A 26,624-nucleotide genomic window follows, 5' to 3' on the forward strand; every position below is an offset into this window, starting at 1 on the left:
AGCAATGGGTGATGTTTCGGGTCGAGACTCTTCTTCAGTCTGAAAAGAAGGATCTTGATCCGAAACATCACCATTCTTTCTCTCCAGAGATGCTGCCGGTCCCGCTGAGTTACTCCAACATTTTGTGTCTATCTTCAATTTTCTTGGCCCCGCTCTGGGAGTAGAAGTGGGGGCGGATCCGGATCCGCAACGGCTGTGAGCCCCAGGCCGAGGTCAGCAATCGTTTGCCTGCTTCTGCTGCTGTTGAAGGTGAGACGTAGCATCGCGCCAGGGTCATGGGCCTGTCCCTCTTTGGCTGTCAGTTCCGCGACAGGCCGTTGGCGCGTGAAGATTTTGTTCGCTACAAAAATTTTGGAGCCCTGCGCGATGTAGCACACAACTACATATCCCTCCGCGTTTCTCAGTGGGACCGGCCCTGCGCGACCATACGATGCCCGTGTGCCTCAACGCGACCACGAGGTCGCGTAATTTGCATGCCAGGGACACGTAAGTGGGACAGGCCCTTTACTAACTATCTGCAAAGCTACTGACCAAATGACTAAGTATGTTCACAAAATACAAGACAATTCCAATCTGACTAATACTGCTAATTTGAATGCAGGGGATCCTCAGTGTCCTCAGTGCAGCGTTCCAGGCATAAACATCTTCAGCTGCTTTGTTAATAACTCTTTTCACTCACCAACAAAACACCTAAGCCAGCATGCAACAAGACCTAGGCAATATTCAGGCATGGTCAAGCAATGGCAAGCATGGCAAATGGCAAGCAATGCAGCAGAATGGCCAAGTGCATCAAACTCTCTTTTGATGCAATTGGCCATTTTGCTGCATTGCCATTGCTAACAATTCACTCCCAGCTATTACTGGCATCTCCATTGCCAGCCACCGACTGCTAATAACCTGGGGTCCACCATTTACCTGAAACTCAACCTAGACTAACCACGTTTATTCTGTGGCTACAAGAATCTTCAGAGACTGGTTCTCCTGCTGCGAGCAGCTCACTGCCTGACACTTCAATACCTTTCCACCATCTACAAGGCACAAGCCAGGAACATGATGACATACTGTCTGCTTGCCAGGATTAGTGCAAGTCCAACATCACTTAAGAAGTTAACACCATCCAGTATAGAGCAGGTCACTTGATTGGCATTCCATCAATGGCACTAAACATTCATTCCCTCCACCATTGGCATATAGTGACTGTAGTGTTTTCCATTTACAAAATGCACTGCAGTTACTCGCCCGGCTTCTGCAACAGCTCCTCTGCCACTAAGCAGGATAAGACCAGCAAAAGCATGGAAACATCCAAACAAGTCCCCCTCCATCTCGGAAATATACTGCCGGTACTTTGTCACTGGGTCTAAACTCTGGAATTACCTACCATATTGTGGGAGTATCTTCACCAGAAGGGCTGCATGGTTTTTAGAGATACAGTACAGTGCGGAAACAGGCCCTTCGGCCCACCGAGTCTGCACCGACCAGCTATCCCAGCACACTACCCTAGGGACAATTTATACTTACTATATCCAAAGTAACCTACAAACCTGTACGTCTTTGGACTGTGAGAGGAAACCGAAGATCTGAGATAAAATCCATGCGGTCATGGGGAGAACGTACAAACTCTGTATAGGCAGCACCCTTAAGCAACAGACAGATCACAACAAGTTAATTATTAAAACAAGAAATCTCTTTAGAGCTGACATATTCTTATTGAGGTATGGTACCAAGAACAAACTGCAGTCAAAAAAAATACTTGAAATTAAAGTGGCATTGTTCAGATTCAGATTCAGATTCAGATTCAGATTCAATTTTAATTGTCATTGTCAGTGTACAGTACAGAGACAACGAAATGCATTTAGCATCTCCCTTGAAGAGCGACATAGCAAACGATTTGAATAAAAAAATAAATAAATAAGTGTCCGGGGGGGGGGGGGTTGGTGGGGGGTGGTGATTGGCGGTGACAGAGTTACGTTGTTTAGTAGAGTGACAGCCGCCGGAAAGAAGCTGTTCCTCGACCTGCTGGTTCGGCAACGGAGAGACCTGTAGCGCCTCCCGGATGGTAGAAGGGTAAACAGTCCATGGTTGGGGTGAGAGCAGTCCTTGGCGATGCTGAGCGCCCTCCGCAGACAGCGCTTGCTTTGGACAGACTGAATGGAGGGGAGCGTGGAACCGGTGATGCGTTGGGCAATTTTCACCAGACAATTTCAGACAAAGCGGTGATGTAATGTATGAAATCCTGTTCTCCATTTGCACGTAGCAAGCTTCTGCAGGCAGCCATGTGATACAGCCTGGCCAACCTCCTCAGTTATTGATAAATATACCTCTGTCCACCCGGAGTAATTCCATGCTTTACCAGAAAGCAGTCTGACCAGCTACTTACAAACAACTAACACAGTCCTGACTAAATATATCATATGACAAAAGACTTTCTTGATCAGGTAGCACTTCCTCAGTAGAGCACTGAACCAGCTCAGATTATGTTAATTTTCTGGGGTGTCACTTGGACCTATAGATTTACCACTTTTGAGACAATAGCAAAACCGACATCTCAGATGGTATATATATGGGATAGATGGACACAAAATGCAGGAGTAACTTAGTGGGTCAGGCAACATCTCTGGAGAAAAGGAATGTGATGTTTCGGGTCAGGTCCTTCTTCCGGCCTTTTGTCCTTTATTCCTTTTTTCCAGAGATGCTGCCTGACCCGCTGAATTTCTCCAGCATTTTGTGTCTACAGTATATTCGGTACAAACCAGCATCTGCAGTTTCTTGTGTAGGAAAGAACTGCAGATACTGGGTTAAATCGAAGGTAGAGACAAAACGCTGGAGTAACTCAGCGGGCAGCATCTCTGGAGAGAAGGAATGGGTGACGTTTCGGGTCGAGACCCTTCAGACTGATGTCAGGGGAGTGACCCACTGCCCTGACATCAGTTTGAAGATGGATCTCGACCCAAAACGTCACCTATTCCTTCTCTCCAGAGATGCTGCCTGTCCCACTCAGTTACTCCAGCATTTACTCCACCAGTTACTCCAGCATTTAGTATCTCTCTGCAGTTCCTTCCTACACGGTTACAATAGGGTGTTTGATACAGGTTATAAGTAGAACCCTATTAAGCTAAAGGCTAATAGTCCATTTGTCTTTTCAGTTTATTTTTGTTACATTTAAAATATTTGATATACATGGAGTGCCAAGTCACTCTGCTCCCCTATATTTCCTAACTTCTCACCAGTTTGAAAATGGTCCAAAAATTTGTCTCTTTTAAGTTCAATGTGAATGATCTCACACTTGCCTGTATTAGCTCCATCTGCCGTAGCTTTGCCCAGTCATTTGTCGGTCCGCCCACACACTCAATCTATTCAAAATAACAGAGTCTTATTTATTACTGAGAAAGTAGTTCAAACCTTTGCTGACACCCTTGGAAGCACTGCGCTATAACATATGTTGTTCCTTAAACACTGAATGTAAAGGCTTTGTGAAATTTATGGGCGCACTCATAAAGATGTCACAGATTTTCTGTGGCCTCATCATCTTCAACTAGTTTATTGAATAAAAATGAATCCGATGAAAAGTCTGTGCAAAGTAAAACAAAATATTATGTAGGCTAGATTTGTTGAGAGTACATCAAGTGGTCGATAATCCTGAGGATTAGACATATATATTAATTATTTACCCTCCACCTTCTATAAAAGAGAGATAAAAGCATATATTTTTTAGTATGCTTAAAATCCTTTGCTCCATTTATGCACGTTGTGTTATAATTTTAACTTTGTATAAAACTGATATCTACCCAGCCGCCTGTTAATCACACCACATGGTTGGCCCTTCAAGTGAAGTCAATGAAAGAAAAGTTTAGCTGGATGTATTACTGGACGGAGTGGGGGCAATTCAATAATATCCTTTCCTCCCATCCCTATTTTCTTCCTGTGATTTAAACATAGCAGCCTGTGTGATAGAGTTATATGGTATGGAAACAAGCCCGTTGATCCACCAAATTCATTAACCACCCATTTACACCTATCCTACATCAATCCCTTTTTATTCTTACACCATTCCCATCAACTCCGTCCCAGATTATACTGTTCACCTAGAGGTAATTTACTGTGCCCAGCTAACCTACCAACCAGCAAGTCCTTGGGATGTGCCCTGTTCTGATGTTAACTTTCGTCAACCAGTGGCCAAGCTCTGCATTCGTGGGTGAGGGCACAACGGAACAAAGTGGAATCAAACGCCCTCAATTTTGATTTGACTTTGGCTGCTGTCTGCTTTGTTACATGGCTACACTTTGAATGCAATCTCCTCGTTATGCAGCATTCTGAGGTTGTGAATGGCATCGTATAAATGCAATTCCTTTTGGTCGAATTGCTTTGAGCAGCAACTCTGAATATTGCCAGCTACTGTTCCCAAGTGAGCCTCCCAATTTTTAGCAGCAACCATCTTCCGGTCTGTCAAGTGAAAATATCAATTTAGTTAGTGTCAGATCGTGCTTCTCTGGTGATTTTTATGCCCTGGAAATGTGGCTGAAATGAACAAGACTGGGACTATTCGGATTCCTTTCACTGAGATTCCTAATGCTAATGCAGAAGATGCTTGTTCCATGTTTCTCGGTGGACATTCCTTCAGGTCCTGAGGGTGATAGATCAATGCATATTCCAGTTATTTTTTTCTGACCCTTTTGCTTACAAAGCACGGTCGGAATTTATATAATTTGAGGGAAAATTTGTGTCATTATGGAAAATAAACACTCATTATCATGATTCATCTTTCAACCAACATGGCCAAGACAGATTAAGTTTTATTTATTTTGCTGTGTCTGGAACCTTGTTGTGTGCAAATTAATTGCTGACTTTGTCCAATGACAATGCTTCAAATCCAAGTTTTTCACTGGATTTGAATAGATTTTGGGATTGTGATGAGAAGCAGATATTAAAATAAAGTTATTGTTCCTCATCAGATAACTGCTGTGTTGACATAACACTCCATTTAGATAAATGGGCATTGAGATAGTCACATTTTTCCCTTGCAATTATGGTGGTGCATAAGTACAAAAACTGGATTGAAACATGTTACATGTAATGGTTGAGATCATTGTCTTATTAAAGTTGAGTAATAGTAGAAAACTTTGGGTCAGTTTGCCCCTGTGTTTTTGAGAAGGAAATTGTGAGATGCATAATAAGGTTGGTAAGCTAGCCTTTGCATAACATCTCTGGCTGACATCTATATTACTAAATCTCTGATCTTGACCGCTTTTGGCCTACTGTGCTGCGATTTCCGACAGAACGCCGCCACCTACCGCCGTCATTTTTGGCCACCTCGCTCAGAGCCCCCCTCCGCCTTACGGGTGCGGAGGATTTTTCCCATCGATGACAAATCAGAGAGGTATTAATGTTTTTTTTAAATTCACCATTCTCTCTGCTACCCCTGCTGGAGGGAGGGGGAGGGACTATAAAACCAGGAAGTGGTGTGCCTCACTCACTCTCTGCAAGATGGATGAAGCCAAGGGTCACGTCTCTCTGAGCTCTGAATGACACTGAACAAATGCCTACACAACTGTGAGTGCCCTTAATGTGGTTTGAAAATGAAAATATGGTTTGTTTGAAGTAAAAAGGCACTGCCTGCAAATGGTTGTTTGGGTGCTTTGGCTTGAAGTTGAAAGGCATTACTAACTGCAAATGGTGGCTTGGGTGCTTTGGCTTGAAGTTGAAAGGCACTACTTACTGCAAATGGCGGCTTGGGTGCTTTGGCTTGAAGTTAAAAGGCACTACTGCAAATGCTCTTACTTCCTGTTTGCACTGTATATTGATTTTAGATAAAACGCTACACTTACGGCTGTGATATTTGGCCATCTTACTCAGTCCCCCCTCCGCTGAGCAGGTGCAGAGAATTCTTCCCATCAATGAAAAATAAAAGTTTTGTATTGTATTGTATTGTATTGTATTCAATTTATTGTCATTGTCTCAATTTGAGACAACGAAATGAATTTTCCTTACAGGCAGTATCATTAAAAAAAAAATCACAAAGAAATTATAAAAAATAAATAATAAATAAATAATAAAACATATTAAAAATAAAATTGAAATTGAATTAAAATTTTAAAAAAAGCACAAATACAGAAGTCCACGACACAACATAACATAAATGGCACCCAGGTGAGGACGGCACCATAGTCCAGCCAGCCTCCCCTCCGTGTTCATCCGTGGACGGGGCCTTCCAAGCACCCGCAGTCGCCGCCCCGGGTGGCCCGATGTTCAGGCCCTCACGCCGGGCTGGTGGAACGCCGACCGCCGAACCCCGACGGTGAGCAGCCTCCTCCTCAGCGGCCCGGACCTCCTGATCAGCCGCCTCCCGCTGCCGGAGTCTGCAGCTCCCGAGTCCGCAGGTCGAGCCGGGCAGAGTCACAGGACCCCGCGTTGATTAGTCAGCGCCGCCCGCGTTGGGAGCTCTGCAAACCGCAGCTCCGTGATGTTGGTGCAGCAGGTCCAGCACTCCGGGCTCCAAACGGCGACCCCCGGTAAGGCATCACCAGCCCCGCGATGTTCCAGCGCTGTCCCGCCGCTGCTGGAGTTCCGGTCGATCCCGGCAGGAAAGGCCGCGCCAATCCAGGTAGGTAGGCCGCTGTGGGGGGGGGGGGGGAGGACGCGACTCGAATAATAGTCGCGTCCTCACCAGGAAGCGGCTGAAGGACGGTATCCCCGCACCGTGCCCTCTTCCCCCACATAAAAACACCAAAAAAACACAAAAAAAATACACTTTTACATAACTAAATAAACAAAAAAACAAAAAGATACCGGGCTGTAGGTGGAGGCTGCTGGCACCAGCGCCACCGGAAGTACAATACAAGTAGCTTGCAAATGGAGAAACTTGGGGGCCAAGTGACTTAAAAAAAAAAAAATTAAGGGTCTCAACCCAAACCATCAGCTATCTATGTTCTCCAGAGATGCTGCTTGATCTGCTGACTTACTTGAATCCAGCTTTTTGTGTCATCCTTTATTGTTGGTTTTTGAACTGACAAAACAAAACAGTTTGATAATCAATTTTCTACAGAGCATAAAAATAATACCCATAGAGATGAACAGATGGTGCTCTAGCAAACCATAATATCTAATTAATTTCCCCCATTTTCGAAAATTGTAAAATAATAACATTTTCGTAAAAGTGTTATTAGTGTTTAAAAAATGTTGAGAATCTCTCTCCTGTCAATCACGCCCTGAAAGCCACACCTTTTCTGGTGGGAGGGGGAGGGGTTATAAGACCCGGAAGTGTGGGTGTGGCTCAGTCCCTGCATGATGGGGGAGGGAGAGGTCATGACTCTGTCTGAGCTGTGAATCAACTGAACACACTGAATGTCTACTGAACTGTGAGTTTGGTGTTTTGTGCGGTTTTATCGTGGTTTCGCCCTGCATGAAATGGTATGAAGCTGCATTTGAATTTGGTGGCCTTGGACCCTGCTTGAAGTGGAATAAAACTGCACTGAATTTTGTGGCCTTGCACCCTGCTGAAAGTGGTATGAAACTGCACTTGTATTTGGTGGCCTTGGATCCAGCTTGAAGTGGTTGGAAACTGTACTTGAATTCGGTGGCCTTGCACCCTGCTCATAGTGGTAAGAAACTGCACTTGAATTTGGTGGCCTTCAACCCTGCTTGAAATGGTAGGAACATGGAGTTGAATTTGGTGAACTTGCACCCTGCTTGAAATGGTAGGAACATGGATTTGAATTTGGTGGACTTGCACCCTGCTTGAAATGGAATTTCAAGGAATAGTCATGAGTCAACTGCCAGCCCACCAGCCGTGAGTGAGCTGCCAACAGAGCAGGCTTGAGGGACTGAGCTGCCACCCCAAGAACCCATACCAGCATTCCAGAAAGCCCCCCCACTGGCCGCCAATATTGGAATTGGTGGAGAGGTGGAATATTGTGTCGGGGGACCAGCCATCCCGTGTGAACATGGGACCCAACGGGTCCCACTTAGTCTAGTAGTCACTATACTAGTCCTTGCACCAGTCTGAGGAAAGGCAGCACTTATGTTGCTATAAAAGAGAGAAATTAATATGCCTCAAGGAATCTGTGTGACAGAAAACTTATACTTACAACAGAATATTATGGCTTTCCCGACAGGATTACTGTTAACTTTACCTTCTCTCTACCTTTGTACTGCACTGGCCAAGACATTCCATTTGGACAAAATAAAGCTTGTTGCATCTAAAGGAAGCATTTCTGTTGGTGTCATTAATAGCTGCAATACCTTGGCATCTCAAGACATTGGCTTTTCTGCTTGTAGTTTCACTCCTGACTTAACATCAGAGGACCCACTGATGGGCTGATTTCACCAAAGTGGATATTATTCATGAGGATGAGATTTAAATTTCCCCATTTGATTGGGTGCTAAAATTCACGTAGATTAGAGTAGATTAGAGGTTGTGCTTGGTGACAAAGTTAACATCCTGAAGCCAACCTGATTTACAGCCAGTCAGAAGCAGACCACAGCACAGTGATGAAATTCTTTCCATTCCTGACTTAACCTCACCATTACCACTAAAGTAATAATACCAGCGATGCTGTATGGGCAGCACAGTGGCACAGCTAGTAGAGCCACTGCCTCATAGCACAAGACACCCTGGTTTGATCCTGACTTTAGATACTGTTATATGGAGTTTGCACGTCCTCCCTGTGACTGTGTGTCCCATGGTTTCCTCCGGTTTCCTCCCACATCCCCAAAGACATGAGTTGGTAGGTTAATTGACCACCATAAATTGCCCCTAACTTGTAGGTGTGGGAAAATCAGGGGTTAGTTGACAGGACTTGAGGAGAAAAAAATGATATTAATATAGGATTAATACCAATGGGTGATTTATACCCAGTGTAGACCAGGTGGGCTGCAGGGTCTGCTTGCAAGCCGTATCTCTTTTAAGTGCATTTGAGGTTTTGTTCTAGACACGGTCTATGTTCACTTTGGCACTCAGATACCAAACAGGTCTCGCCATATTATGAAACAAACTGTGTCTTGTGAATACGTTTAGAGTTAGAATGCTATATCTCAGTTTATTCTTACACATAATGACACATCAACAAAAAAAATTGCTGCATCCTTGTTTTGGTTGTTTACTGGCAAATATCTATTGTGAGCAATGTAACTGCTGTAGCCGTTAAATAGGAGGGTCCCTTGTGTTTCAGTAGAACTGAAAGGGTGGGGGAGGAGAACTAAATTAATCTTCTATTTCAATTCTGATTAGTTTGTGGTCAAATGGTTGTAGCTTCTGCAACCCAGGCACGGTATTTTCAAACCAGCTTTTGGAGATGTGTGCAAGTTGCAAATGATCTTTTTCGGGTAGACAATAAATTGGCATGCACTTTCACTCCGTTGCATGCACAAATACCAGGCACGAGATGCTAACATTGAACCTTTCTCAAGGTTGGGACTTTGACTGCTGCAGAGAAAGAAGCCACTATGTTGCTTGAATCAGGAAAGAGTGACGGTTTCTACAGAAGTGACATGGAAAAGGAGGTTACGGTTAGTGGAAGGATGAGGAATGGTGACGGGGCTGGTTGGTGTCATGCTGCAAGAGGGAGCAGTTACCAGTGAATAGGCATAAGATCATGAGGTGCTTTGACTGCCCAGATACACAACGTCTCCCATGCCCATCACAACTAGTGTTGCATTTGTTGGTATGGACTATTGCCTTGCTCTTCCTTTGAGCTGCACTGGCCTCAGGTGAACTCACTCCTGCCATAACCTCAGTGCCCTGACCCTGAGATAAATTTGCCTGACCCTAATGTTGGAAGACAACAACCTAATAATTGGGTTGTTGGTCTTGCTGGTCTGTTGTGGTGATCTGCTTATCTCCATTCACCTAAACATCCATTAGGCTTCCACCAATGTGGAAAGTAAGTGCCCTTGTTACAGCCAGGATCCTATTAGCTATTTGAATCTTAACCTAGCACAGAGTACTGTGGCTGAGGAGAGGAGACTACGCCAAAAGTTGAAGAGGACGAGACGTGGTGAAGATATGATGGGTAAGCTGATTCAGTGTGAGGCTTGCAGGATGTGGGATGACTGGTGCAGTGATGATGCCTCTGGCTGCTACAACTGTGGAAAGTGTGTCCAGGTTCAGCTCCTGAAGGACTGTGTTGGGGAACTGGAGAAGCAGCTGGATGACCATCCGGGAAAATGAGAGTTTTGTGGACAGGACCTACAATGAGGTTGGCACGTCAAGGATACGGGAGGAGCAAAGGAGGGTGACTGGGAGAAAGGGAAGTAACCGTGGAGTGCAGGAATCCCCAGTGGCTGTGCCTAATGAAAACATGTACACCCTTTTGTGAGCTGTCGGGGCAGACGACGCTTCCAGTCCGAGCGGCGGACAGGTCAGTGGCTCCAATCCTAGCGATGAGACTCTAATGGGGAGTCCAACGTCGGACAGAGCTATAGTGGTGGGTGACCCCATTGTCCGAGGTGCGGACTGGAGATTCTGTGGTGGCAGGCAAGACTCGGGGATGGTCTGTTGCCTCCCTGGAGCCAGGGTTCAAGATATCATGAACCCACTTCAGAACATCCTCAAGAGGGAAGGTGATCAGCCGGATGTAGTTGTGCACGTGTGCAAAAACTATGTCAGGAAGAAGAGGAAGGAGATTCAGCAACGCAAGTTTTGAGAGTTAGGAAGAAGACTGAAAAGCAGGACTTCTAGGGTGGTTATCTCTGGATTGCTTCCAGTAAGGGCAGGAACGGGGATGGGGGAATCTGAATGTGTGGCTGGGGAGCTCGTGCAGGGAGCAAGGATTTAGATTTATAGACCACTGGGATCTCTTCTGGGGAAGAGTGACCTGTACAAAAGGGACAGATTACACCTTAACTGGAGAGGGACCAGCTTTCTGGCAGGCAGGTTTGCTAGTGCTACACGTGTGGGTTTCAACTAAATAGTGAGGGGGAGGGGTTGACAAATTGGGAGTATAAAGATGGAATTAAAGGGGAAGTGAGTAGAGGAAAACTTTCACAAGACTCCCGAATTAATGGGAAGGAAAGTTCGAGAAGGGATAAGAGAAGGCAATTCTGGATTTAGTGTTGTGTAATGAACCGGATTTGATAAGGGAACTAGAGGTAAAGGAGCCATTAGGAGGTAGTGACCATAATATGATAATTTTTCATCTACATTTTGAGAGGGAGAAGGGAAAATCAGGTGTCATTATTACAATTGAACAAAGGGGACTATGGAGCCATGTGGGAGACGCTGGCCAAAGCTGACTGGAAAGATACTCTAGCAGGGATGACAGTGGAACAACAATGGCAGGTATTTCTGGGAATAATACAGAAGGTGCAGGATCAGTTCATTCCAAAGAGGAAGAAAGATTCCAAGGGGAGTAAGGGACGACCGTAGGTGACAAGGGAAGTCGGGGACAGTATAAAAATAAAAGAGAAGTATAACATAACAAAGATGAGTGGGAAGTCAGAGGATTGGGAAACCTTTAAAGAGCAAAAGATGATAACTAAAAGGGCAAAACAGGGAGAAAAGATGAGGTATGAAGGTAAGCTGGCCAAGAATATAAACGAGGATAGTAAAAGCTTTTTTAGGTATGTGAAGAGGAAAAAATTAGTTAAGACCAAAGTTGGACCCTTGAAGACTGAAACAAGTGAATTTATTATGGGGAGCAAGGAAATGGCAGACGAGTTGAACAGGTACTTGGATCCGTCTTCACTAAGGAGGATACAAACAATCTCCCTGATGTACTAGTGGCCAGAGGATCTAGGGTGACGGAGGAACTGAAGGAAATTCACATTAGGTAGGAAATAATGTTGAGTAGACTGATGGGACTGAAGGCTGATAAATCCCATGGGCCTGATGGGCTGCATCCCAGGGTACTTAAGGAAGTGGCTCTAGAAATCGGGGATGCATTGGTGATCATTTTCCAATGTTCTATAGATTCAGGATCAGTTCCAGCGGATTGGAGGGTAGCTAATGTTATCCTACTTTTTAAGAAAGGCGGGAGAGAGTAAACAGGGAATTATAGACCAGTTAGCCTGACAACAGCGTGTGATCGATTATAAAAGATGGAATAGCAGCGCATTTGGATAGCAGTAACAGGATTGGTCCAAGTCAGCATGAACCTACGAAGAGGAAATCATGCATAACTGGTCTTCTGGAATTTTTTGAGGATGTAACAAGGAAAATGGACAAGGGAGAGCCAATGGATGTAGTGTACCTGGAATTTCAGAAAGCATATGATAAGGTCCCACATAAGAGATTAGTGGGCAAAATTAGAGCACATGGTATTGGGGTTAGCGTACCGACATGGATAGAAAATTGGTTGCAAAGACAGGAAACAAAGAATAGGGATTAACGGATCCCTTTCAGAATCGCAGGCAGTGACTAGTGGGGTACTGTAGACTCGGTGCTGGGTCTGCAGCTATTTACAATATACATTCATGATTTAGATGACCGCAGATTGACACAAAGCTGGGTGGCAGTGTGAACTGTGAGGATGATGCTATGGGGAAGCAGGGTGACTTGGACAGGTTGGGTAAGTGGACAAATGCATGACAGATGCAGTTTAATGTGGAAAATGTGAAGTTATCCTCTTTGGTGGAAAAAACAGGAAGGCAGATTATTATCTGAATGATGTCAAGTTGGGAAAAGAGGAAGTACGAGATCTGGGGGTCCTTGATCATCAGTCACTGAAAGTAACCATGCAGGTACAGCAGGCAGTGAAGAAAGCAAATGGCATGTTGGCCTTCACAACAAGAGAAGTTGAGTGTAAGAGCAAAGAGGTCCTTCTACAGTTGTACAGGGCCCTAGTGAGACCACACCTGGAGTATTGTGTGCAGTTTTGGTCTCAAATTTGAGGAAGGACATTTTTGCAGGGAGTGCAGCGTAGGTTCACAAGGCTAATTCCTGGGATGACGGGACTGTCATATGTCATATATGTCATATGCAGCTGGGCTTGTATACTCTGGAATTTAGAAGGATGAGAGGGGTTCTTATTGAAACATATAAGATTATTAAGGATTTGGACACGCCAGAGGCAAGAAACATGTTCCTGATGTTGGGGGAGTCCGGAACCAGGGGCCACAGTTTAAGAATAAGGGGTAAGCCATTTAGAACGGAGATGAGGAGAAACCTATTCACACAGAGGGTTGTGAATCTTTGGAATTCTCTGCCTCAGAAGGCAGTAGTGCCAATTCTCTGGATGCTTTCAAGAGAGAGTTAGATAGAGCTCTTAAAGATAGCGTATTCAGGGGATATGGCGAGAAGGTAGGAACAGGGTACTGATTGCGGTTGATCAGCCATAATCATATTGAATGGTGGTGCTGGCTCGAGGGGCCGAATGGCCTTCTCCTGCACATATTGTCTATTGTCTATTATCTATTTAAAAGACATGGACAGGTACATAGACAGGAAAGGTTTAGAGGGATATGAGTCAATCCCGGACAGGTGCGATTAGCGTAGATGTGGCATCTTGGACAAGTCAGGCCAAAATGCCTGTTTCCGTGCTGTATGACTATGACTATGAAAGTCTGTAGTGTGGATGCAGCTGGGAGATGCTTATCCGTATTGACGTGCTCTATTGTTCTGGGAAACAATGATCAGATCCAGGCTCAAAAACATAATGTTCAGCCTGCCATCCTCCCTGACTACCCCTCACACAACTTACCCTGCTGGCAGGAACTCCAGAATAGTTGTCAGGGCCCTGACTTGGTGGTCAACATTAGGATGCCTGTTCAGCAGCTCCACATAGAATGACGAGATGTTAACATTGCAGAGGCCACTGTACTAACAAGGGAGAAAATGTCAAAACCTAAAAGAGGAATTGCATCACCAAGTCAAAATAAAAATAGTTTGGCAGATGTTCTCTCAAGCAGTTATTTAGTAAAACCTTGGCTGAGCTTGCCAAAAGCATTCCAAGTAAAGATAAAATGCTGCTGGTTGCACAAAGCAGTATGATGGTCGGGAGGCATCTTGTGGAGGCTTTACAGGAGGGAAGGGGTTAATTAACTGTACAGGCTTGTCTGAAGCTAATCTCGAGCGCCAATCTACAGTGCAGTTCCTCTTATGAGTCAGATAGGTTTGCAGACAACCTTTAACAAAGGTCACAGAAACTTTGGTCTCGTATCATACCCTGGAACCCACAGTGCAGAGAGCTTTAATCAGGATGTGAGCAGCCCACACAAACACGGGAGTGTTCCCTCACAAACACAGATACCATCCACGCATCCCTCCACACCAGACATTTACAAACCAGTGCCCTAGATCATTTCTCGCTGATAACTTCAGGGCACTTGCACTCAGCAATTTAAAACATCAAGCTGAAAACTTTGACTGATCATCAGGAATTGGATACCGTTCATAATCGACACCCCATAAACTAGGCATGGAAGAGAGCACTTTTCTAGCTTTTCCACTAGCTCATGTTTTCGAAGAGAATTCTCAAATTACAATTGACGTCTTGTCAACAGTGTGTGATCTATTAAGTGCTCATGAAAACATGGGTACAAATAGAAACTGTACTTCCACTATTACAGAGACACAAGAATGCTGCCCTCAGTCTTTGTCCCAATATCTTACTGAATCAATAGCTGTGACAAAAGAAGGAAGGAACTTGGATCGTGCTTTCCATATCCACAAGCTTGCCTGTAGCTCTTAGCAGCAAAGGAAACATTTTTGATGTGTAGCCACTGGTGTTGCAGAGGGAGACCTGGGAATCAGTTTACCTGCAGTAAGATCCCACATGAAAAGAAACAGGTCACCTTGTTGCAACTTTAGAGGAGTGCCATGGAAATTAGAACACACCTGAAAAAGAGCATGGAGATTCTTTAATCCTCCTTCCAAAAGGGTGTAACTTTGATTGGGTGAGCACTGTTCATCCAGTCAACCCTTCTCACTACTGTACTGATGGTCAACTCTGGATAATATCACGAACAGATGACTGTCGAGTCCATCACCATCTGAGGTCAACTTCCAAACTGAATTGTAAAAACCCTGGTAAGTCAGGGCCATGTGGACTTGAGGATCTTCTACTGTGCACATATTCTATCCTTATCCCAGATGCATACATGTGCTCCTCAGTTTACCCACAGTGTCCTTTCACCAAATGCACAGCAATGTTCAATCCAATCCACCTTCCTGGATACTCCTCCATTTTGAACAGCTTTCACCAGGGGAGTAAACTTGAGCACCCGGTGGAAACTCATGCTGTCACAGGGAGATCATGCAAACTGCACACAGACAGCACCAAAGGTCAGGATCAAACCTGGGTCTCTGGCACTGTGAGGCAGCAGCTCTACCAGCTGCGCCACTATGCCACCTCTAGTACTCACTGTAAAATAAGTCTAGTGCCGGATATGTGCACAGTGTGTCCCTTTTGTCAGGGCAGGCTGAATGCAGTCCGAGCCCCAGTGCTGCAAATATTGGCCTGCAGGAGGATCATGCAGCACAGAAACAGGCCTTTCAGCCTATTGTGGTGCATGCCAACCATTAAATTCCTATCTTTGCTAATCCCATTTAACATGTAGAAACATAGAAACATAGAAAATAGGTGCAGGAGGAGGCCATTCGGCCCTTCGAGTCAGCACCGCCATTCATTGTGATCATGGCTGATTGTCCCCAATCAATAACCCATGCCTGCCTTCTCCCCATATCCCTTGATTCCACTAGCCCCTAGAGCTCTATCTAACTCTCTCTTAAATCCATCCTGTGACTTGGCCTCCACTGCCCTTTGTGGAAGGAAATTCCACAAATTCATAACTCTCTGGGTGAAAATGTTTTTTTGCTCACCTCAGTCTTAAATGGATTCCCCTTTATTCTAAGACTGTGGCCCCTGCTTCTGGACTCGCCCAACATTGGGAACATTTTTGTGGGAGATGTGGGAGAACTGGGAAGGGGGAGGGGAAGGAAGGAGAAAGCAAGGGCTATCTAAAATTAGAGAAGTCAATGTTCATACCGCTGGGGTGTAAACAACCCAAGCGAAATATGAAGTGCTGTTCCTCCAATTTAACTCTAGTTCTTCCGAAAGACTGATGCACACTAGTGCCTACACAGATTCACACATACTCTTTACCATTCACACATTACCCAGGCTCTCTCTCAATCTCACATACAATCTCTTTTGCTCTCTTTCTGAAACACAGCTACATCCCCACATATACTCATACAATGTGCTCACCCAGTCCACCACATGCCCTGAGGAAAGCATTAGCTCAGATGCACTCGACAATCCGCCCAACCCACACGCACATCCTAGTGCTCACACTGTCAAACAACAGTCCAGGAACACTCAATGAGCACCCAGACTGGTATACACTGATCACCCGCCGATGCACACAGACATAAACACACACAGATGTATGTAAACTGTAGTATTCATACACACGCATGGACACACACACACAAATCTATCCACACACATATATGTAATATATAGTATATCACCATGTATATCACTTCAGACATACATACTATAGTTTTTATCCAATACAATTCATCCGAACAGATGCACCATATTTCACAGGGAGCCATACACTTACTCTTTTGTTCATATGTTCCCCCTGTTCTCTTGAACTCTACTATTCATACAGTACAACTTGTGTCTTGCAGTTTAACGAGGCAATCAAATCTCATGTTTATTCTGATGTCCACACTGTTTGCCGTTCCTCTCCACACATATACCTGCCAACTTAATGTTGCCTAAACAATTGGTAAAATAACTGCAGAAGTACCTGCAAGAATTGACATGCTGTGCCACAGTGCTTGATATACCCTGTTGACTAATAATTAACTAATTAATACTGCAAGAGGTTTTATGGAAAATGATGACTATTTGATGTAATGAGGCTTTCTGCTGTGAAATACTTAGAAAATAATTACATTGTGAGTTTTCAGCCCAGTTATGTAAATAAAAATCATATGTCAGGCCGTGTCCTATGTAACAGAATGTACAATACCACAGCAAAACCCTTTTTTATTAAAAAATACTCTCAGCACCCTGAGCGATTTCATCATCTGCTTTTCCCATATGCATTTGCCAAAAAAATTAATGCTGCAAAAGAAATGAAGTGGGATTAAATTTCCTTCAAACTGGAATAGAAGTTTCTGCATCAGTTGAAGATCTTTTCTGAGTGTTGAAATGATAAAAAGAAAAATCGTTAATCTCCGAGTGTTCTTTATCTGATTGTAATTTGGGATAGCTCCATTCTCACCCTATCAAAATTGCTGTGAAGGGGTCAGTGGCCCTTGCAGTGTGTACCTGCATTCACCAGTTAGTAACAGTGTGATATGTTGCTGCATTGAGGGATTGTGTGTAAGAACAGTGTATGGTGGAACAACACGTTCTCTGCTGGCAAATCAATGCTTGAGAAACACATTGGAAAAAAGTTATCAGTGATGGCATTCACCTGTATTGCAGATGGAGAATTTAGGCCTAGGTTTGTTCAAAAGAGACTACTCCTTTATTACAGTAGATTTGTATCAGCTCTATAATTAGAATTTGCTTTTATATTGGGGATACCCTACTGCTCTTACTCATATCTACTGCATATTGGTTTACGTTTAATGTGTAACATTTGTGGCATATTTCCTTTTTGTCCCTCCGTTACCATCATACAGCTTTGGGCTGTCCTCACTGTCACAATTCTGTATCATGCTCACACGTTCCTGTCCAGTTAACTCCTGCAGGATTAGCTTAGTGCTACCTGGAACTTGCCTCGGACCTCCCAGCCAGCTCGCTGAACTAAGGGTTGCCTTGGAGCCAGGGTTCTCGCTGTCTGTGCCAAAAATGGCCCTGCAACCCAATGTCGGCCTGCTTATTATTCCCCCATTCTTAAACCCTGAGCCAAGTAGATCCAACTTGAAGCCCCAATGTGACTTGGCCTGGAGTTGGGCTCTGTGCATAACCACACACCTTACTGTGAACTGCTTACCGTCCTTTAAGTGTTTTTACATGCTGTTAAAATAATTGTGCTGGTTTTAAAAGCACTTTCCCAGATGTCTCTCACCATGGGAAAGGAGTTATTTTCAGAAAGGTTTATCCAAGAGTGACCTGGCAGGACCTGCATTGTTTAGAACATAGAACAGTACAGCACAGGAACAGGCCCTTCAGCCCACAATGTTAGTGCTGAACCTGATGCCAACAACAGTTTAGCCAATGCTGTTAATTGTACTTTGATCGATACTGAATCTCTATTTATTAAGGCAGAGGGGGAGTGTTCCTACCATTTAAACAATGCTGGTTTCTCCAGGTCATGGTTGAAACAGCTCTATCTTCTCTTCTGTAAATAATTTAAAAAATCACTTTGTTATTAAAATCATAAAATGGTGGAAACACTCAGCAGGTCCACTAGCAACTGTGGAAAGAAAAACAGTTACCATTTTGGATCCAAGTATCTTTGTTAGAACGGTTCTCATGAAAGATCTTCATTTCTGGCTCACTCCCCTACAGATGCTGCCTGGCCTGCCGAATGTTTCTAGTGTTTTCTGTTTTTCTGCAAGCTTTTCAGCATCTGAAGTTTTTGTTTTGTTTTTCATTCTCTTTCTCATGTTCGCCAACTCCTTGTTTTCACCCAACCAGCTAATCTCACCCCTCCCCATATCAATTATACCCAACGCAAACCGCCTTTTCATCTCAGCTCCTACTCATCACTCCTCAATCATCTGAAAACATTGCCGAGCTCTTCCCCAAGGGATTCTGGTATCAGTTACATCAATCCAGCCAGCCAAAAGTCTGGGGGGGGGGGGGGGGGGGTCAGTCACAGGATGTTGATGTCACTGGCAATGTGATATTTTATCATCCAGTCATAATGTGCTGAACTCTGAAGAGTCAACCACTTTGGTGGGTCATGGAAAGGTCAGACCAGGAATTATGTTTTTCAGGCCAGACAACTTTAGAAGCAAGTGAAAGAGAGTTAGGGTCTAGCAGAGCGGCCATAATGGAGCAGCCATTTTGAGAGGGGATACTTTGCTATCAGTGTTGCTGATAGTCAAGGTGTGGGTGAATATTGGGCTTTGGTGATGAGGTCATGCAGAATCAAGGTACAGAAACGTTTTTAAGGTTCACTTCTCTTTATGTTCACTAGATTTATTCTTCAGTGTGTATTAAGGGGGCTGTTATTAGCAATCAATAGACAGTGTGCTCCTTCTATCAGATGTGTACAGTGGTGCTGCGGTAGATTTGCTGCCTTACAGAGCCCAGAGAACACAGGCGCTGTCTGTACGGAGGTTGTAAGTTCTCCCTGTGACTGCGTGGGTTTTCTCCGGGTGCTCCTGTTTCCTCCCCTTCACTAAGGAGGACACAAACAATCTTCCTGATATAGTAGTGGCCAGAGGATCTGGGGTGCAGAGGAACTGAAGGAAATCCACATTTGGCAAGAAATGGTATTGGATAGACTGATGGGACTGAAGGCTGATAAATCCCCAGGGCCTGATTGTCTGCATCCCAGGGTACTTAAGGAAATGGCTCTAGAAATCGTGGATGCATTGGTGATAATTTTCCAATGTTCTATAGACACAGGATCAGTTCCTGTGGATTGGAGGGTAACTAATGTTATCCCACTTTTTAAGAAAGGCGGAAGAGAGAAAACGGGGAATTGTAGACCAGTTAGCCTGACATCGGTGGTGGGGAAGATGCTGGAGTCAATTATAAAAGATGAGATAGCCGCACATTTGGATAGAAGTAACAGGATCGGTCTGAGTCAGCATGGATTTACAAATGAGAAAAAACATGCTTGACTAATCTTCTGGAATTTTTTGAAGATGTAACTCGGAAAATGGACAAGGGAGAGCCAGCGGATGTAGCGTACCTGGACTTTCAGAAAGCATTTGATAAGGTCCCACATAGGAGATTAGTGGGCAAATTTAGGGCACATGTTATTGGGGGGTAGAGTGCTGGCATGGATAGAGAAGTGGTTGGAGACAGGAAACAAACAGTAGGGATTAACGGGTCCCTTTCAGAATGGCAGGCAGTGAATAGTGGGGTACCGCAAGGTTCGGTACTGGGACCGCAGCTATTTACAATATGCATCAATGATTTGGATGAAGGGATTCAAAGTAACATTAGCAAATTTGCAGATGACACAAAGCTGGGTGGCAGTGTGAACCGTGAGGAGGATGCTATGAGAATGCAGGGTGACTTGACAGGTTGGGGGAGTGGGCAGATGCATGGCAGATGAAGTTTAATGCGGATAAATGTGAGGTTATCCACTTTGGTAGCAAAAACAGGAAGGCAGATTACTATTTAAATGGCGTCAAGTTGGGAAAAGGAGACGAGGAAACACTTTTTCTCACAGCGAGTGGTTAGTCTGTGGAATTCTCTGCCTCAGAGGGCGGTGGAGGCAGGTTCTCTGGATGCTTTCAAGAGAGAGCTAGATAGGGCTCTTAAAAATAGCGGAGTCAGGGGATGTGGGGAGAAGGCAGGAACGGGGTACTGATTTGGGGATGGTCAGCCATGATCACATTGAATGGCGGTGCTGGCTCGAAGGGCCAAATGGCCTACTCCTGCACCTATTGTCTATTGTCTATTGTCTCCCACACTCCAAATACATGCAGGTTTGTAGGTTAATTGACTTTGGTAAAATTGTAAATTGTCCCCAGTGTATAGGATAGTGTTAAACCCCTTTCTCACGGGGTGACTTGACGCAAGATGTAACCAGAGTTTAACATCGTGGGAACCTCGTGCGATAACAGTACAGCATTCGTGGACCACCGTGGCGCTAACGGCAGGTAATCGTGTAACTTGGTGACTCGGGAGAAAATTCAAGCAAGCTTGAATTTCTCCAAGAGTGACTTGTACACTTGTGGTTGAGCATTGCAACATTATATGCACGTAGTGGCCAGTGTGATATCCGTGCGATATCCGTAATAACTCTTGCGGTTACCCGTGGGAACTCCTGCGAACGGTGAAACCGGAAGCTGGACAGAGGGGACAGAAGGTGAGTAACAATTGTCTTCTGTGCGATTGAATTTAAAAAATAAAGATTTGCATCCGCATATGGACATCAACTTATTCATGAGTTATGTTAATGATATTCAAGAAAATAACTATAATCTTTAAAAGGGACTATACTGAAAGGTCCCACATATTTATGGTCCGTGAGAAATTTTTCACATGTACTTCTTTGAGAGGTACAGCTCGGAGTCCTCGCCGACTAGCGATCGATGCCTTTCCGAAGCAGGGTCCGGAACGCTACCAATCAATGTTCTCCAGAGACCCGTGTAAAGGAGTGAACTGCACATGCTGGTTTAAAGCGAAGACAGACACAAAATGCTGGAGTAACTCAGCGAGTCAATCAGCATCTCTGGAGAAAAATAGGTGATGTTTCGGGACGAGACACATCTTCAGACTCAATTCCGATTAGGATGTCTGAAGAAGGGTTCCGATTCGAATCGCCACCTATTCTTTTTCTCCAGAGATGCTGCCTGACACGCTGACTTACTCCAGCTTTTTATGTTTTTCTTCCCAGATCTGACTTACCCGCTGAGTTACACCAACATTTTGTGTCCTTTTGTGCGTATTAACCAGCATCTGCAGTTCCTTTAGACATTACCTAACTTCAGATTTTAGAGATATAGCGTGGAAACAGGCCCTTCGGCCCACCTAGTCCGCGCCGACCACCTATTCTTATACACTCCAGGGACAATTTTACAATGTTACCGAAGCCGATTAACTTACAAACCTGTAATCTCTGGAGTGTGAGAGGAAACCGGTGCACCCATGGTCAGGATCGAACCCCGGTCTCTGGGGCTGTGAGGCAGCAACTCTACCACTGTGCCGCATGTAGTCAGATTTAATAAATTGCTGGTGTTCCTTCCAAAGACTTAGGCACATAATATTAGATCAGAATTGCATCTTTCCGCTAATAGAGTCAATTATTAGTCAATTAATAATAGAATCAATTATTGTTGGTGACATTCCACCTACAAATATCAGACTATTTTCGCAGAGGTAAGGGCCAATTAGGCATAGCAAAAGGTATGAACACTTTTAAACATTTTTTTCCGACTATTTTGTCAAATGCAAATACAGGAAGAATGATCAAAGTGCTCACATGGCTCACTCTGTTAGAAGCGTTCTGAGTTTAAATGTTTCGTGTATTTAAAGTATAAATGTTTGTGTGGCCAAGGGTGAGATTGAGAACAGCTGGGAAAGGGCGGAGGGGGCGTCACGAATAACAGCGTTTCCCTGGCCATATTATGGCCCATTCCCCAACCGTTACATTAATCAAGCTCTGTCTAACTCCGCCTTCACACCATCCCCCTGTGACATGGGTTAGTCATCGCTGGGCGGGCTGTGGGCCGAATGGCCTGCCAACGGGAGTCAGAGACTTGACACTGAGATCCATTATGCAGGAAGGAACTGCGGATGCTGGTTTTTACCGAAGATAGCCACAAACGCCACCTGTTCATTTTCTCCAGAGATGTTGCCTGACCCATTGAGTTACTCCAACATTTTGTGTCTGTGTTCACTATGAACATTGAATTATTTAATTTTAGATAACTTACTCTCTCTCTCCCCCGCCCACCCCCTGCTGCCCCCCCCCCCCCCCCCCCTCCTCCCCCATGCAGTAAATGTCGGTTAACCAGTCCAAGGTTTGCAACGATGGTTCCCTCTTGGGATCACACTATCCCTAGCCAGCAATTGGCCTATCAGGGAACCAAATATAGACATAAAGTGCTGGAGTGACTCAGTGGGTCAGGCAGCATCTCTGGAGGAAAGGGTTAGGCGACATTTCGGGTCGGGACCCCTCTTCAAAATACCCTGCTGAGGTCACCTGTTGTTGGCCCTGATTTGTCCCGGTCTTTTCTTGCTTCCAGTTCCCCCCTACAATTATCCCGAAGAAGGGTCCCGACCAAAAATGGAATCTATTCCTTTTCTCCAGAGATGCTGCTTGGCCCGCTGAGTTACTCCAGCATTTTGTGTCTAACTTGCTGATTCAGACAGTTTTTGATTATCAAGGATTATGCGCTGACTCTTTACTCTGAAACACACGTTGGAAATTTAAACTTGGGCGCAACTAACATTGCTACCGTGGGAACTCTTTAACTCAGTGGACAGGCAACAGTTAATTGTTGCTCCCTTCAGTTTCCCAGGGGGTCGGGACAGGACTGGAGTTGGGAGGGAAAGGTGGGGGAGGAGAGGAGGAGGAGACAGGTGGGGGGGTGTCTTCATTTACTGGCGGCGGGTGTCTGTCACTGAAACAGGCAGTTGAGATTTCACATCCACCTTGTGTGTGCCTCTCTCTCTCTCTCCCTCCCTCCCTCTCACACAGGCTGAGAGACGCTGCCTCTGTGAGTGTACGTCTCTTTCTCCCCCTCTCCCACGCACAGTAAGACCGAGGTAGTGTGCTCAGACCATCTGTGTCTCCAACATACACAGTAAAACTCTGCTTTGTGTGTGTATATACATCTCCCCTCATCTCTCTCTCCTCTTCTCCCCCTCTCTCTCCCCCCCCTCCCCCTCTCTCTTTCTCTCTCTCTGTGCCTCTAAATCTCCCTCTCTGTCCCTCTCTCTATCTCCCCCCACACACAATAAGACCGATGTATTCTGCTTAGTCTCTCTTCGCTCCCACACACACAGATAGACCAAGGTCATGTGCGCTCTTTCTCTTCTGCCAGTCACCCCGAAGTACATCACACTGCCTCTGTGCCTCTCTCTCTGTCTCTCTCCCCCTCTCTCCTAAGTAATGTGGCATCTTCCTGCAGTAAAGTCACGGCATTAGTACAGGCATGTCTCCAAATGAGCCAATTCAACCAAGGGAGGATATTTATAGTGTGTGAAAAAAAAAGTGACATCATTTGTGCCACGTGATGATTTAACTACACTTGACAGTTCACAATGTTCATTCAAGATTTAACAGGAAAGCTCGGGAGACGGACAAGTCACTCGCACAAATAACAGAAATGCCGAGTACCGTGGGAACTCTTTGTCTACCCCCCTGTTATATCGTGTGATATCGTGCTAGACCACGACCACTTCACTCTGGTTACATCTTGCGTCAAGTCGCCCCGTGAGAAAGGCCTAATAGTGTGCAGGCTGATCACTGGTTGGTGCAGTGTTGGTGGGGCGAAGGGCCTGATCCTGCGTTGTATCTCTAAAGTCTAAAGTATAAAGACTTTGTTTGCAGGAAGTGTATCCAATGCAGCTCCTCTCAGACCACATGGGTCAGTTGGAGCTGTAGTTGGACACACTATGGACCATGGAGACAACAGAGATAGTTAGAAACAGTAGTTTCAGGTAACCAAAAACTTGCTGGAGAAACTCAGCGGGTACATGGCTACACCAAAGGTTCAGCCACATAGGTAGGTGACTGCCAATAGAAACAGGTACAAGTAGTGCTGGCGTCTCCTCTTAAACAAGGATATCATTTTGGATATTGTTGCTGTAGGCTCTCAGGAGCAAACAGCAGCAGCATGCGGAAGCGGCGGGGCAGGGCTTGGTCTTGGTGAGCAATAGTGACTGGGGAATCTATAGTCCTGTGTACAGATGAACAAGACTCCTGGATAGTGCGTTGCCTCCCTCGTGCCAGGGTCAAACATGTATCTGATCATGCACAGGATATTTTGAAAGGGGAGGGTGAATAACCAGAGGTCATGGTCCATATTGTTACCAATGACATAGGTGGGGAGATGAAGATGAAGCAAATTCTCAGGATTGCAACCCTTGCCATGTGCTAGTGAGGCAAGAAATTGAAGGATAGTGCAGCTGAAGACATGGCTAAGGAGCTGATGCAGGATGGAGGGTTTCAGATGATTTGGATCAGTGGGCTGAAGTGGCCCACATGTGGCAGAAGTCCATGCACACTTTCATCTCAAATACCGCAATCATTCAAGAATTCAACTCACCATCGTCATCTCAAGGACAGTTATAGAGCAAATAAATGCCACTTTATCAATAATTCCCAGTGGCAATGGAAAAATAGAAATGAACTGAGTGGCCAGCCACATTACATCAGAGAGCTTAGTCAACCACATTGGGTTGGAGTCACATTGGGTTAGAGTTGACTCGGTCAGAATATTTCCTCATCTATAGGACAGTAAATGCAGTAATTTCATTACAATTACGACTGTGAAGTTTTAGCTTTCAGGGTGATTTTCTCGCTGCACCACTGACTGTAATTATCCTTCTCTGAAGACAGTTAAATCTTCTCATATCCATGTTTAAGAGATGAGACAAATGCTTTAGCCAAGTGTCAGAGGTGATGATGATGCCTGGAACTTTGGCTCACCCATTTTCGAGCTATCTCTGTGTACAGACATTGCTTTCAAAAATTATCTTTTACCATATCGACATTTTATGGACATTAAACAGACATAATCAATGTACACCATATTTCCTTTGATGGTTCTCAGCTGAAAAATTTCCAATACACCATTAATATGAATAAGATTGATAATGAGCCAAGATACTGGCAGATTTCAATTATCTATTGGACAGGATCTACTTGTAGATGCCAATTATCTATCCTTGTTGATGAGACATTTTAAATAAAGCATCAGCCCTCCTGACAATTATTTTAACACAATTTCTTTGAACTTTGGTATAGATACCCGTACTAGGACACTGATCAACACCTTCAGTCTGAAGGCACAGAAAGATCACCTCGATGATGTTATTTCTCAAAACAGCTGCAGTTTCCTGGACTTAGTTCAAACCAGCATCAGGAGTCCCTCTCAGAGTTCCAGCTGGTCCGAACTCCTCTTGGTTTAAAGCTATGAGGCAGGATGTTGTATTAAACAATTGACAAGACCATTGGAGGAGAATTTTTCAATTTCCATTTGTCACATCGTCTATCTTTTTTGGTAAATCAGGCGTACACTGGAAGGACAAATTAACTGCAGATGCTGTAGCTGAGTGATCATGAGGTAAGGTTCTTGCTATCTCTATCCCTTTCTCTGCCTTTTTCTGCAGCCGAGTGTGTCTTCCCTTGCCCAGATTCCTGCATCATCACAAATGCTTTAATTGCTGCGTTTAACTCACTCCAAGAGAGTCGGATGAAAAATGATGCCTTTGAGTTAAGTTATGTAAATTGAGAGTGAGCTCACTTGCCTGTTTTTCAAAAGGAATTTGATGTGACCAAAGAATATAATTAAATGGACTTATAAATGCTCAAAACAATGCTGTTCTAGACAAAGCATTGCCATTGTCATTTACAACAAGCACAGGGGCCTTGTTCAAGAGGGTTGGAGGAACTTTCCATCTTTCCTTTCGATTATCTTGAACAAGGATTTAGTTTGTTCAAAATACATGGTATAATACAAATTGTCAGGTGATATTTGTCAATGCTGAGTGGATGTTTCCCTGGCTGGGATGTCTAGACTGAGAGGCTACAGTTTCAGAGTAAAGTCACTACATTTGTTTAAGAAGGAGATAAATTTGTATTCACACCAGGCATGGTTGGGAGAGCAGGGAATATGAGGTAGATGAACATGAAAGACTTGATTGGCAGACTTGGCTCAAAGGGCTGATTGGCCTTCTCCTGCTTTTATTTTCTGGGAGGCGGAGCAGGGATGCCTTTTCGTTGTTTTCACGGCTTTCATCTTTACAATGCCCATATAATTAGAGTGGGAAGAGGCAGAGCGATCGTTTCCCACCTGTCCAATAGATAAAGTTAACAACGTGCAGGAAGATGCCTACCTTTCTTGAATATTCTCTACATGTGAC

Source organism: Leucoraja erinacea, chromosome 13 (genome assembly GCF_028641065.1).
Source record: "Leucoraja erinacea ecotype New England chromosome 13, Leri_hhj_1, whole genome shotgun sequence".
Taxonomy (NCBI): Eukaryota; Metazoa; Chordata; class Chondrichthyes; order Rajiformes; family Rajidae; genus Leucoraja; species Leucoraja erinaceus.